General features: G+C 30.4%; 1 long non-coding RNA gene across 1 annotated transcript; it reads left to right on the top strand.

The window, feature by feature from the left end:
* Positions 1-311: 311 nt before the first annotated feature.
* Positions 312-6156, top strand: LOC143043587 (uncharacterized). The gene is made up of 3 exons (XR_012968484.1): positions 312-757; positions 2134-2355; positions 5824-6156. It is a non-coding gene; the product is annotated as an uncharacterized LOC143043587 (long non-coding RNA).
* The last annotated feature ends 8758 nt before the right edge of the window (positions 6157-14914 follow it).

The raw sequence follows: 14914 nt of genomic DNA, 5'->3' as shown, positions 1-14914 counted from the left end.
AATATTTAATTCATTAACGATTTTGTCCTATTATGCCGATCATTTACACTCATTTCATTAAATGCATCATTTGACTGCCACATTTTCAAGGAATGGGACTACTGACCTAGCTATGCAAATTACCGACGTTGACGTCACACCATCTATGTCGTAACGCTCACAACATTGAGCGCCACATTTGACTCAATCCAGTTTCTCTGTCTCCAAAGGTAGTACCCTACACCCCGTAAAAAATATGTAATATTTCAAAATTTCAATAAAACATTTTTTAGATAATGACAAAAACGTTGTTTTCGCGTTATACCTTGTACCCGAATTTCCACAAAACTCGCCCGATTCGGACTAAGACCGGGGATAAATTCGTTATCTACGTTCATATCCGTAAATAACTTATAATACCGTTTATTTTTCTTTCAATGACACTTGACTGTGTATCCTCAAAAACATGGCCAGTGTGTCTTCATATTAATCATTTCCGACAAAAAAATATAATATTACAGAGGCAATCAAAGATTGGGCAAAATATTTCAAACTCATAGAATAAAGTTCACCAGTATTGCAAACTATATAATTTCGAGAAATATAAAAAAAAATTGAAAATGAAAATAAAAACTATCATGTTATCTTTTTCTTGTTGATCAGGAGATAGCTGGCCCATGTGAAGGTCATTTCTGCAAGGTCAATGAAGTGTGTATTCCAAAAACTCAGAATTACATATGCGTTCCATTGCTAGAAGGCTTTGCTGAAAGGGGAAAACGTAAGTTAAGTATAACTTCACCGACGTAATAAGACATCTATATCAGATAATGGAATAAACATTCACCATTTTTGCTCTGATTAAGATATGGTAGATCAGCTTTAAACTAAATAATTTTTGTGTTAATTGTTGGTCTATATAAATTAATTTTGTTTACATTAAATTTCTACTAGTCAGATCATTTATTACACTACCCATTTTATATTAATGGACAAACTAATAAAACACAAGGACTTTAATCAATGTTTCTATTAAATTAACAAATATTTAACATGCATGATTTAAACGAAACATGTGTTAAAGTGCGAGGTTTGGAGTGCCAAAAAACCAGGTTCAACCCACCATTTTTATCTTTAAAAATGTACTGTACCAAGTCAGGAAAATGGCCATTGTTATATCATAGCTCGTTTCTGTGTGTGTAACATTTTAACGTTTTGTTTCCGTTGTGTCGTTTGTTTTCACTTATATTTGAGTGTGAATTCACATTACTATAAGACGTGTCACGGTACTTTTCTATTCCAAGTTCATGTATTTGGTTTTGATGTTATATTTGTTATTCTCAGCGGATTTTGTCTAATGCTTAGTTCGTTTCTATGTGTTACATTTTAATGTTGTGTCGTTGTTCTTCTCTTATATTTAATGTGTTTCCCTCAGTTTTATTTTGTTACCCCAATTTTGTTTTTTGTCCATAGCTTTACGAGTTTTGAACAGCGGTATACTACTGTTGCTTTTATTGCAGACATCATTATACTGTGTTATCTAAATAATTAAATTTCACCTAAATTCTAGAAAATGGTCTAGTGTTAACGATTTTTTACATATACTGAACGAAAAACCATGTTATCCTTAAGGCATAAATGAGAGAGTTGTTTATAGATTTCTTCATCTTCATCTTCATTATACTATACAATTGAGAATACAAACAGAGAGTGTGTCAAATACACTGTTCAGATACACTGACTTCAGAAAGGTACATAAAAAAGTCACATAATTTAGGAATGTAAAATTTACAGTGACACCTATTGTTACGTTTTAATCACTCATGCATTTCCACGTATTTAGTTATAAACATCTTTTTAAATGTTAAGATAAGTACATAAATCTATACATAACAATGAAAGTCCATCATCTAACTCAGAATGCGTATATATGGTTTACAATTTCGAGCTCTTTTCTGTTCAAAAAGTTTATTTTGATTAAAGTGATTACAATCCTTCAAATCAAAATAACATATATACATAAAACTCGCAAGCTCATAAACATGTACTATAAAAAGAAGTCAAATGTACAGAGTATCTCTGTCAAAATGTAAATTGATTATTAATTTTTAGTATTCGTAAACGTAGTGTAACTTTATGTATTGAATATTGATGTAGGAGTAGGATGTCTCGTGTCTCAAGGCAAGCAGACTGGCCAGAGTACTCCCTATTCCTGCCCAAGCTCATTGACGTGTGGAGCAGGAGCAGGGGTTGATGGAATTAAATCCCCTACCAACATGTTTCATACGAATGACGAACTCGAACCTTTCTGGTGGGTCAATCTTGGAGAAGTGTATGAGGTTCAGAAGGTGGTCAGTACGTATCGGATATATTGCTGTGGTGAGTTTAAATATGATGACACTCGATATATCATATATATATCGCAAATCAAACAAATGTGTCATACACTCTGCGCATTCAGAGCACTGTTCATGACTTACCTTAAGTAAGTATAATCAAACATATAAAACAGAAAAAAAACAGAGGATTGAAACTTCTATTAGATATTCACGAGCTTACTACTAATACTTAAACTTTTATTTTTGTGGAATAAGAATGCAGTTATTGATTTATTTTGCTACAAATTATTAACCGTCATATGATTTCATTACTTTTTGTACATCAGGAGTTGGCTGTTCCTCATAAAACATGCTTACTTTAAGGAAAAAGATATTAAATTTTTGTACGCGTTGCCTTAAATGCAAATATTTCTTCATTTTACTGAAAATTATTGACCGCCATTGGATTTTTGTACTTTTTATAGTTTAGAATAGTTTTTTTTTCATAAAATTGAAAGAATATCAGAAAAATCCTACTAAAATTTTGTTCGCATTGTTTAAAATAATCAAAATTATTCTTCTTTTTATCAAAAATGATACTATTTTATTTGAAATCAGTTATTTTTACCATTTTGAGACAAGTCTTCTAATCAGAATTCAGATATATTGAGAATTAAAATACTTAAACTTTTGTTTTTGTGGAATAAGAAATTCAATGTAGTTATTGATTTATTTTGATACAAATAATAACGTCACATGATTTCAGTACTTTTTGTAAATCAAGATTGGGTGTTCTTCATAAAATATGCTTACTTTAAGGAAAAAGATATAAAATTTTTGTACGCGTTTCCTAAAATGCAAATATTGTTTCATTTTACTGAAAATTATTGACCGCCATTGGATTTTTGTACTTTTTATAGTTGAGAATAGTTTTGTTTCATAAAATTAAAATAATATCAGAAAAAACATACTAAAATTTTGTTCGCATTGTTTAAAATAATCAAAATTATTCTTCTTTTTATCAAAAATGATACTATTTTATTTGAAATCAGTTATTTTTACCATCTTGAGTAAAGTCTTCTAATCAGAATTCAGATATATTGAGAATTAAAATACTTACACTTTTATTTTTGTGGAATAAGAATGTAGTTATTGATTTATTTTGAAACTAATAATAACCGTCACATGATTTCAGTACTTTTTGTACATCAAGATTGACTGTTCTTCATAAAACATGCTTACTTTAAGGAAAAAGATATTAAATTTTTGTACACGTTGCCTAAAAGGCAAATATTTTTTCGTTTTACTGAAAATTATTGACCGCCATTGGAATTTTGTACTTTTTATAGCTTAGAATAGTTTTTTTTAATAAAATTAAAATAATATCAGAAAAATCATACTAAAATTTTGTTCGCATTGTTTAAAATAATCAAAATTATTCTTCTTTTTATCGAAAATGATACTATTTTATTTGAAATCAGTTATTTTTACCATCTTGAGACAAGTCTTCTAATTAGAATTGAGATATAATGAGAATTAAAATACTTAAACTTTTATTTTTGTGGAATAAGAATGCAGTTATTGATTTATTTTGCTACAAATTATTAACCGTCATATGATTTCATTACTTTTTGTACATCAGGATTGGCTGTTCCTCATAAAACATGCTTACTTTAAGGAAAAAGATATTAAATTTTTGTACGCGTTGCCTTAAATGCAAATATTTCTTCATTTTACTGAAAATTATTGACCGCCATTGGATTTTTGTACTTTTTATAGTTTAGAATAGTTTTTTTTTTCATAAAATTGAAAGAATATCAGAAAAATCCTACTAAAATTTTGTTCGCATTGTTTAAAATAATCAAAATTATTCTTCTTTTTATCAAAAATGATACTATTTTATTTGAAATCAGTTATTTTTACCATTTTGAGACAAGTCCTCTAATCAGAATTCAGATATATTGAGAATTAAAATACTTAAACTTTTGTTTTTGTGGAATAAGAAATTCAATGTAGTTATTGATTTATTTTGATACAAATAATAACATGATAACGTCACATGATTTCAGTACTTTTTGTACATCAGGATTGGGTGTTCTTCATAAAATATGCTTTCTTTAAGAAAAAAGATATAAAATTTTTGTACGCGTTTCCTAAAATGCAAATATTGTTTCATTTCACTGAAAATTATTGACCGCCATTGGATTTTTGTACTTTTTATAGTTGAGAATAGTTTTTTTTCATAAAATTAAAATAATATCAGAAAAAACATACTAAAATTTTGCATGTTGACTACATTTTTCAATAACTGATTCTTTCATTTTGTTTTTCCCGAGAATGGTTGGAAAATAATAAAATAAAAACCGCGATGTAGACACCGTTTTAGAACTCGCCGGTTTTGAAAATATATAACCTAAATAAAACGAAAAAGACCATTCTTTAATGATGATATTTTAATTTAGGTTTTATCTGTACATTTCTTTTCATTTAAATTCATAAAACTTTGCTTAATAATTAATAAACAAAATGTATAATTGAACGTTCGATTTTCAATAGTCGCCATTTTTATTAGATTAAACGAAACTAAGATTCCGTAATTTGTATTAGTTTATCATGTGACGTATTAAAGTTCAATCCGTCATCAAGGTCGATCGGTCCTATCCGTCCGATCAGTCCGATCAGTCAATTACTTTTACTATAAGTCTGACGGATTGCTGACGTGAGTTTGACGCGAACTTGACTGATCGGTGACTGATCGATGACCGCTGACTGATCGCTGAAATAGTAACGCCTAAGGTTGCAAGTACTGTACCAAGTTGAAAAATTAACTTTTTTAAGAAAAGACATATTCTCAGTCGGTAAATTAATGTTTGAAATGTAAAAAGCTAAATCGAATAATAATATATGTATACAAAAATATAACAAAAGATTGCAAATAAGGTTTGCACTTATTTATTGTTTATTTATCACAGACACATACACAAATATCATATCGATTTGTGCAAGTCAATGTGGCAATCCTTTACTTTACTTTGAATTTATGAACATTTGATAATCATACAAAGTCACGTTGTTTGTCTCTGACTCTTAATAGTGTCTTTATGTAATGGTGTCTTTACAACAAATCTATCTAATGTTGGATGTGTACTGATTGACATTTAGGTCTTAGTTACGGGGTTTATTAATCTGGTTGTTATTGGCTTTGAACTGATGACAGATGAATGTATACCTTGTATGTCCTGTCTGTATTCGTTTTTGTCATTGTATCGTTTCAACTGATTTAGATACTTATGTTGTGCTGTTATACTTCTGTCCCAGATAAGGGAAGGGTTGAGCGCTCAAAAATATGTTTGACCTAGCCACATTCTGTATGCCGGTTTTAGATCTATTTCCATTAAGTCATTGACACTAGCACAGAGAGTGACAGGTTGAACTGTCGTGTTATTTGTTTTGTAGAGATATGTGGTATATAAAGGAACAGAAATATTACGTTTTGTAATTCATTAAGAGTAATGATTTTTTATTTTAGGTGAGAAAATCAGTAAAATGCTTGTTCATGTCGGCAAAAGCATAGACACATCTCAAATGGAACTATGTGGCCAGTTTATAGGTCCGGCCGTGACTGGTCAGGTCATTGAAACACCTTGTATCACATTCCCGAAAGGACAACTGGTAAAATTAACGAGTGTCAATGCCGTACCCGAGGCATTTCATCTTGCTGAAGTTGAAGTGTATGGTGTACTTGACATTATTTAAGGTTACATTTATGAAAATATTAAAACACCAAGAAATGTTCTTTTAAATATATGTTGCGATACGAACTTTAAAATCAATTTGTGTTTTGCTTCAATAGTTAAACGTGTCTCACAATTTCTTCTGTTTATTCTAAGAAATATCATATATAAAATATATAATCATCTCGATCCATGTTAGGTTTCCAAAACCTTTGGTATTAAACAGTTTGATTGAAAATCTTGATGTTATATATGTTGCTTTCATGATCAAGTTAATACTTTTACAACGTTCAACCAACAAATTATATCGGAAACAAGTAGGCAATTACAGAATCTGTTTTTATTTAAAAGACAGCAACACATGATAAACCAAGTCACATACTGTTGTTCATTTAAATGTTGTTTTTTGTTTCTTTCTGCATTAAAAATGACAAGGATTGGGTGAGGTTGAAATACAAGTGATCAGGTTCGTGTTGTTTATTCTTTAGTTTTCTATGTTGTGTCATGTGTACTATTGTTTGTCTGTTTGTCTTTTTTTCATTTTTAGCCATAGCGTTGTTAGTTTATTTCAGATTGACGAGTTTGACTGTCCCTTTGGTTTCTTTGGTCCCTCTCTTCATACATTTGGTATAGATATCTGAGGTATATGGACACAGATATTAATTTTTAAAGCAGTAGAGCACCAATTGTGTCCTCTCATGCTAGGTCATCGATCCAGAAGAATGATTTGTCATGTCAGCAAAAGCTTAGATATATTGCACATGAACATATGTTGTAATATCATCCATAAATCAACAGGTCATAGTGTCACAGTGTAAAACATTACAGGACGAACAAATAGAAGAAATTATCAGTTTACAGAATCCAACGGAGTACATTAATGTTGACATGGGGGGTCTAACTATAAGTTTGATTTGTTGAAAAATATGTTTGTCTAAAAAATTTATTATGCCACTGAATTTAAAACAAATGATTAATTTCGTTAAAAATCATGCAACACTAAGCCAATGTCTCAAGAATGCGTTTAGCGATATAACCTGTAAACTTGATTTATGATTCGTTATTATATTAATTTCTTGTTTAATAAAGTGTGTTTTCACAAAATCTGCACTTAGTGTCATTAATTATTCATGTTATTCAAATGTTATTGTTAACATCAAAACATGATTATATTTATATTATAAGCTAGAAGTATCACCATTAGTGCCAAGAAAGATGGATTTGTTTCCTCAAAAATATACTATATCATTTTTCATCAACATACAAGAATTTAGCTATTTGCCATGTGTAAACTCAGAAACATCATAATTAAAAAAATCTTTTTCGGATTGCTGTGTTTTAATAGGTACTATAGCTAATAGATATAAGAAGATGTGGCATGAGTGCCAATGAGACTACTTTCCATGCAGGGTCACAATTTGTAAAAATAAACCATGAAAGGTTAAAGAATGGTCTTCAGTACGGAGTCTTGGCTCACACTGAACAGCAAGCTATTAAGGGAAGAAAACATGACAAGTGCAATACCATTCAAACGGGAAAACCAACATTCCAATCTAAAACAAAACAAGAAACGAGAAATGTTTATAAACAACATCAGCAAACGACAACCACTGAACATAATGTTCCTTATTTAGGACAGTTGCACACACATGCAGTGGATTTAAACGTTTTAATATGTACTAACCTTCACAATTTCCTAATAACCTACATAATATATAGGAACACATATTTGAAAATGTCAATCAGACATCAATCGACCGACAAAAAAAACCATTGAAAAAATGGAGAGCAGCAATGACACATCATATGTTTTTAATATGTTCGTATAAAGCTGTATATCGTAAGTCAACCATCTTGTGAATAAATTCGACAACAAATCTGAACTCACTACAATAAGTTGAAGTAAGTATGTTTGGTATATCGCACCCGTGCATTGATTTAAATCTCGATCAGTAAATAATATAAATAGAACGGACAATTAATAACAGGGTATTACAAAAGTATTTGACAACAACTTGCATTAAGAATTTTTACAGGTATACTGGTATAGATAACAAAAGGCACACAATAAGTAAACAGTTCATTCTTTTTTTTTTAAATTCCAGTTTTATTAAAGCATACTATTAATACTAAAAAAAGGGTGAACTTTATTAAGCGTAGGGCACATTATTAAACTACAATGAAAAAAATATTAAGATGCACATATCTAAGACACTTTGGTTTTATAGGTTTTTTAGATGCAAAACATAACTTACCAATAAGTAACAAACGCCAGTTATTTCTTACAGATTTTCTCTTATTTTTACGATAAAATACTTTATGTTATCTAGTTTATTTCAACCTGTAGTAAACTATGGCAAACCAGAGGCGTCATTTTGAATGTGCATAATGTTTATATTCGCAGCCACTACAAACATTTGACTTTTCGACCTTTTATACCACCATTTCCCATGTTAAATTTGAAAGCATAAAATCAACACTAATAGCAAACACTATGAATTTGTCACGAAAGGATGTCATATAGTAAACATAAAATATAATACATTGGTAAACAGAGGGGCAAGTGATCAGTATGCGGGACTTTTTTTTTTTTGACAAGATATTTGATGAATTTAAGGGTAAACTTTTTCAAGGAGTTGTCCGCATTTCTATGGGAACAAACTATGCGCTTATCCTTATTAACCTCTTCTTACTTTTATATCAGTCGGGGACACTTATAAACAAGAACATGAAAGAAACCAGATTTGATTTCACATGTATATTCTAGAATATTTTTGATGATTAGTTCGTATTATGCTTTTTTTTCTCTTTTAAATTCGTTTTGATTCTTTTCTCATGTTTCTAACTTTCTAAAAAATACATTATACCAAGAAAAATTCAAAATGAAATGTCCCTGGTCAAATTTTAAAATCACAAGCTCAAATACATCAAACGAATGAATAACAACTGTCATATTCGTGACTTGATGCAGGCATTTTTTTAACTTGAACATGGTGGATTAAACCTAGCTAGCTAAACCACTCACTTGGATGACAGTCGCATCAAATTTTATCATATTGGCAATGGTGTGTGAACAAATCTAACAGACATAATAGGTAAAATTTCACAAACAGGGACACATCAGTCCATATTGTGATATAATCTTAATCAATATAAAAATAAACCATTGAGTTTCTTACTATAACTTGTGTGGTTCTGCAAATTTGAACTTTTGTGCCAATCATTTTTACTTATTTCATTAATTAGCAACGATTTTTGAATTTAATATATTTATTAGACATTCATTCGTTTTCTTACGTAGAAAATGTGGGATAAAAGTTGGTTTTATAACTAGCTAAACCTTTCACTTGTATGAGACGCATACAATTCCAATATATTTACAACAATGTGTGGACAAGGCAAACAGACATAACAGGTACAAATGTCAACATAAGGGTACATTATCATTGTGTTAAAATTTTAATAACTATAAAAACAAACAAATATGTCAACAAAGAAAAACAAAAGGCATATAAAAAGCACATCAGCAAAAGCGACAACAAACAGGCAAAAATTTACCATAGTACAATAAAATTAATAACACAAAGACGGGATCTTGGTAGAACCTTGGTCATACGATGAGTATTTTTGTAAAATACAGTGATTGTGTCATAGATTGGTTAGGATTGACATGATTGTGTAAAGTGTTTTTAATAAAAACTCGAAAATAAGCCCACCGTATGAAGGCTTTATAGCCAGTCAGGGTTGTTAAAAAAACACCATAAGTAAGTCTACAATGAATTAAGATATTATCATTATAGTTATTAAAGCAATCCCAAGAATTATATCTCAATGTGTTTCAGTAGCAAATTTGTGTAAAAGTAATGTTATTTTGAATTCAAAAGAGTCTCAGAAAGCTTATAAAAATATATAATAAAAAGCGGTATGATTTGAAATCAGACAACTATGCACCCGAGACCAACATGACTAAATTTTAGAACGCCTTGAGGTCTTTAACAATTAACAAAACCCATACAATAAAAGGCTCCAAAACATTTACGGCCTGATTTATATTCAAAATAATCAGCGAAAAATTAAATGAAATATACAGTTACCAACGACAACTACTGCATTACAGACTCTTAAAAGAGAGACGAAAGATACCAAAGGGACAGTCAAACTCATAAATCTAAAACAAACTGACAACGTCATAGCTAAAAATGAAAAAGACAAACAGAAAAACAATAGTACACACGACACAACATAGAAAACTAAAGAATAAACAACACGAACCCCTTAGAACTTAACTTAGGATAGGCATACGGTGACCTTTAGTTGTTAATTTCTGTGTCATTTTGGTCACTTTTGGACAGTTGTATCATGGGCAATCATACCACATCTTCTTTTATATATATAAAGAATATGGCGACGTTAAACACGTTTGCGGGTTTCCAACCCTCTCCTCAGCTTAACTGGGGCTGTGATTTAAGAGCACAGCAAAGACGAACGGTTTAAAGTGACTAGGTTGTCATCTTTGACCTATTATTGTTCACATATGTTGGCTTGGATTGAGAGCTGTCTCATTTGCAATCATTACACATATTTTTTAGTCGGGTTAAAAATAAGGTCGTACACAGTTTTTATTAATGTACATGATTTCGCATACTCAATTCAAGACCGACCGGGCTAATATTATCTTCATTCAATTTAATATCTGCTATTTAGACAGGTGATTTCACGTTTAGTCGGGTAAAAAAAATCATACACAGTTTAGATGAACTTGCACGTAAATAAAATAACACATTTTTTTGGAATTGAACTCATATTTTTTCAATCACATTTCATGTAATTTTAGTCATACTAAATACTAGACCGACAGAACTGATAGTATCAAAAAGTAATCAAAGCTTTACAATACCGAAGAAAAATGCTTTATCGTACAAAATACACTGATAGAAAATGATTGAAACCATAATCATTTTTATTCCTTTGTGTTAATAAATGTTTGAAATAGACATTAAATCGATCTATTTCGAATCGAAATTGTGATTTTTCTTATCATTAAATTCGATACTTTGAAGTAACGTTCATGGTTATTTCACTTCTAGTTGATTAGGAAATTAAATATTGACTGTATGAAGTAGGAGTGAAACAGCATTAGCAACGATTTCTGGATTTCTAATTTAGTCTTCGTTTTTTTCACAAGCGCTTTCGAACAAACTATCAATATAAAAATGAAGCAAATATGCATTACTTTGGACCAAACCATGACAAATTTCTAGTCACTAAACTTAATCGTGTCAATCGCCTATCTAAACCATATCAATTTTGGTTATTCAGCGTTATTTTCCGTTAAATTAGATAATTTGACTTACAATAAAGATAGTGTTATTGCTGATTTGCAAAAAGACGAGAGAGACAATTCTAACTAAACCATGACCAACTCAACCAATTCATGACAAAATCACTGCACTAAACGCTCATCGAATTGACGACGTTACTAATCGTGGAGATGAATCAGTACCGGACCACGTCAGACTAAAATAACTGTGTCGGTTGGTCTCTTGTGAGAAGTTGTTTTATTGGCAAACATACAATTTTTTTTTATTTCTTTTTATCTAAGCAGTAAACGTAACATTTTACTTAGACAAATAAAACCATGCAACACGAAATTGAGACGATAAGCAGCGTAAGTACCTATAATCTATACTTCAAGACTAATATTATTTGTGAGGATATATCAATGGGACCAAATCAGAAGTTTGGATGGTTAATTGAAATAACATCATCAATATATCTTAATGTGAAATCAAATCATCTGGCTTCTCTGATATCCTTGTTTTTGACAAAATGTGTGCTCCACGTAGAATTGTTGCTGTTTGATTGACATAATATCAAACTTCGTCCTATGTTTCTATATTTAATGTATGTTATTTACAATCACAGCAATCCAAAGTAGATACAAATTTTTATATTATAATGTTTCTGAATGTAAACATGGTAAAGGTTGTATGTAGATGGGAAATAAAAGTTTAATTTAAATGAATTGGATCATTGTTACTTGATAATTATTGTATCATCACTTTTTAACTTTACATGTAATCAATTAGCTGCACATTTTGTGAAATCAGATTTTATTGAACAAGACATCAATATAATAGTAGATCATAAGTCTAGTTACATGTTGGTACCAAGTCCGGAAAATGGCCATTGTTGAATGATAGTTCGTTTTTGTGTGTGTTACATTTTGGTGTTCTTGTGTGTCAATGTTCTCCTCCTATGTTTGATGTGTTTCCCTTAGTTTAAGTTTCTAGCCCGGATTTATTTTTTCTCAATCGATATATGAATTTCGAACAGCGGTATACTACTGTTGCCTTTATTTAAAGGGGCATACATTAAACATTGAAACGAGCCAATCAGGAGCCTGTAAAAGAGTTGTTCCAAAGGTTTTTTAATCGTGCATAAATTTTACGTTCCTATTCTAATTTGACGTTACTACGTAATAAAACATCCCTCACTCATAAGTGAATAACCTATTTTTTCTTGGTGGAGACGTTCGAGTTACCATTTTTTTTTTTATATCAGTCAACTTTGAAAATCGAAATAAGGAGATATGGTATCATTGCAGAGAGACAACTACCCACCAAAGTTCAAATAAAGTTAATGTGAGCAAATGTAGGGAAACATACAGCATTCAGCAATGAGAAAACCCAAAACCGTAAAGTCTGCTATAAAAAGCCCCGATATGAAAAGTATGAAACAATTCAATTGAGAATACCAATGGCCTAATTTATTACTATATAATTTTAATAACACAAATATATAAAAGACGCTAACCAACAATAACCATTGGTCTACAGGCTCCTGGCTTTGGACAGACACTTTAAAACTGAGGCGGGGTTAAACATTTTTGTGATCTACCCCCTAAACTAGGACAGTGGTGAAACAGCACAATGGAATAACAAACTATAAAAATCAGTTGAAAACAAACTTAACTCATCAGACCGATATATAGAAAAAAATCAAACAAATACTCAGACAGCACGTGGCAGGTTATATATTCATTTCACATCCTTAACAACAAAAAAGAAAAATCAGATAGCTAGTTCAAAACCAATAACAACAATCTAAAAAAATCACGTATCTAAGACTAAAAAAGCAATAAGTGCACATCCAACTTTCTATGGATTTGCTTTAAAGGCATAATTGAGAGTCAGAGCAAAACTTGACCTTGTTAGATTGCCAAATGAACCTACAAATAAAAGTAAAAATCAGATGATTGCCAAATAAGCTTGTACTAATCTATATATGATATTTGTGTATGTGACAGTGAAAAAGTAACAATGAAATAGTGCGAACCTTTTTGGCAAATTAATTGGATTTTTTGGTTTTCGTACATATATTATTATTCGATTAAGGTTTTAAGGTGGTACCTAACACTTTAACTAAAATTAATTTGGCTCGTTTATATTTTTTTAAATTTTGACAAAGTATTTACTTTGACCCTTTGACAAAAATAAAAAAATTTCAAAAAATTTGAACCAATTGTTTCATCAGAAAAATTACACTGGTTATATAGCAGTTTGACAAACACTTATTTTGATCATAGAGAAGCTTAATTTTCCCATATGAACACAACGTCATTAAAACGTTCTGCTGATTTTACAGAGTTATCTCCCTGTAGTGTTAGGTACCACCTTAACCTATCAAACATTGAATAACAGTAAATTTAGCTATGAAAGTATTTTATATATTGGCATTATATATTTTTAGTATGTCGTTGAACTATATACGGCCTAGATAATTATCTTACAACTCAGGTGTCGGTTTTGACATTTTCAAAGCCTTTCTTGAAAACCATTGATAAAATGATAAACTCAATCTGGCAAATTTGACCTAAGAAGAAAGGGTTTTGTCTTAAAAGGTTAATTTTCAGCTTGGTAGTTGGCTCGTAAATATTCAAGATATTTAAGTCCTCTGGTTTTTTTCTGTTTTTTTATTAGTTGAATTGTTCTTACTGGACACACAGAATGTATGACATATTTATTTGATTTGCGATATATATGATGAAAATTTACTTATATTAATATTCATACATCTGCCATAATATTTTTACTTACCACAACAAGTCATCCGATTCGTACTGACCACCTTTTCCCAGATTGACCCACCAGAAAGGTTCGAGTTCGCTATTCGTATGAAACAGGTTGTTAGACTTTAATTCCATCAACCCCTGCTCCTGCCTCACATAGAAGATGGTCTCGGCAGGGATAGGAAGGACTCTGGTCAGTTTTCTTAAATTGAGACACAAGACCTCATACTCCTACATCAATATTCAATACATAATTACACTTCGTTTCCAAAGACTGAAATTTTATTATCTGATTATAATTTAACAGTAATACCTTGCACACATGACTACTATCTATCTGAAAACATGTTTATGTTTTTGACATCCTGTCAGATTGAAAACACGTCAATCAAATTGCCAATACAAATGAGCGCGAAATTGAAAACCATACAAACTTCTATTGAATTAGATAAAGGACTGTTGTTGGTATTTATAAATGTATAAGTTGATAACAGAAAGAGTCGTATATAAGTATATAATATGATATCACCCTTGGCAAAGCACGAGCGATGCATAGTAGATTTAACATTTCAGAATATTGGTTTGCTATTTTGTTTACCCTACTAATGTCATTGTATCTAAACAGTGTGATTTGACTGTATCTACTTTACATACCTTGGAAAGAGTATATACAAATGACCACTGATATAATAAATAGTTTTGTAAAAAGCTGCGTTAGTCCTTATAATGTCATGTGTCAGCATATACATGACATAGGAAATGTAATACAAATATTAAAAAACAATGGTAAGAATTTAAACTTATAATGATTTTGC

The sequence above is a fragment of the Mytilus galloprovincialis genome, chromosome 8 (genome assembly GCF_965363235.1).
Source record: "Mytilus galloprovincialis chromosome 8, xbMytGall1.hap1.1, whole genome shotgun sequence".
Classification (NCBI taxonomy): domain Eukaryota; kingdom Metazoa; phylum Mollusca; class Bivalvia; order Mytilida; family Mytilidae; genus Mytilus; species Mytilus galloprovincialis.
The sequence above is the reverse complement of the archived record's forward strand: the minus strand, read 5'-3'. Positions and strand labels throughout refer to the sequence as shown.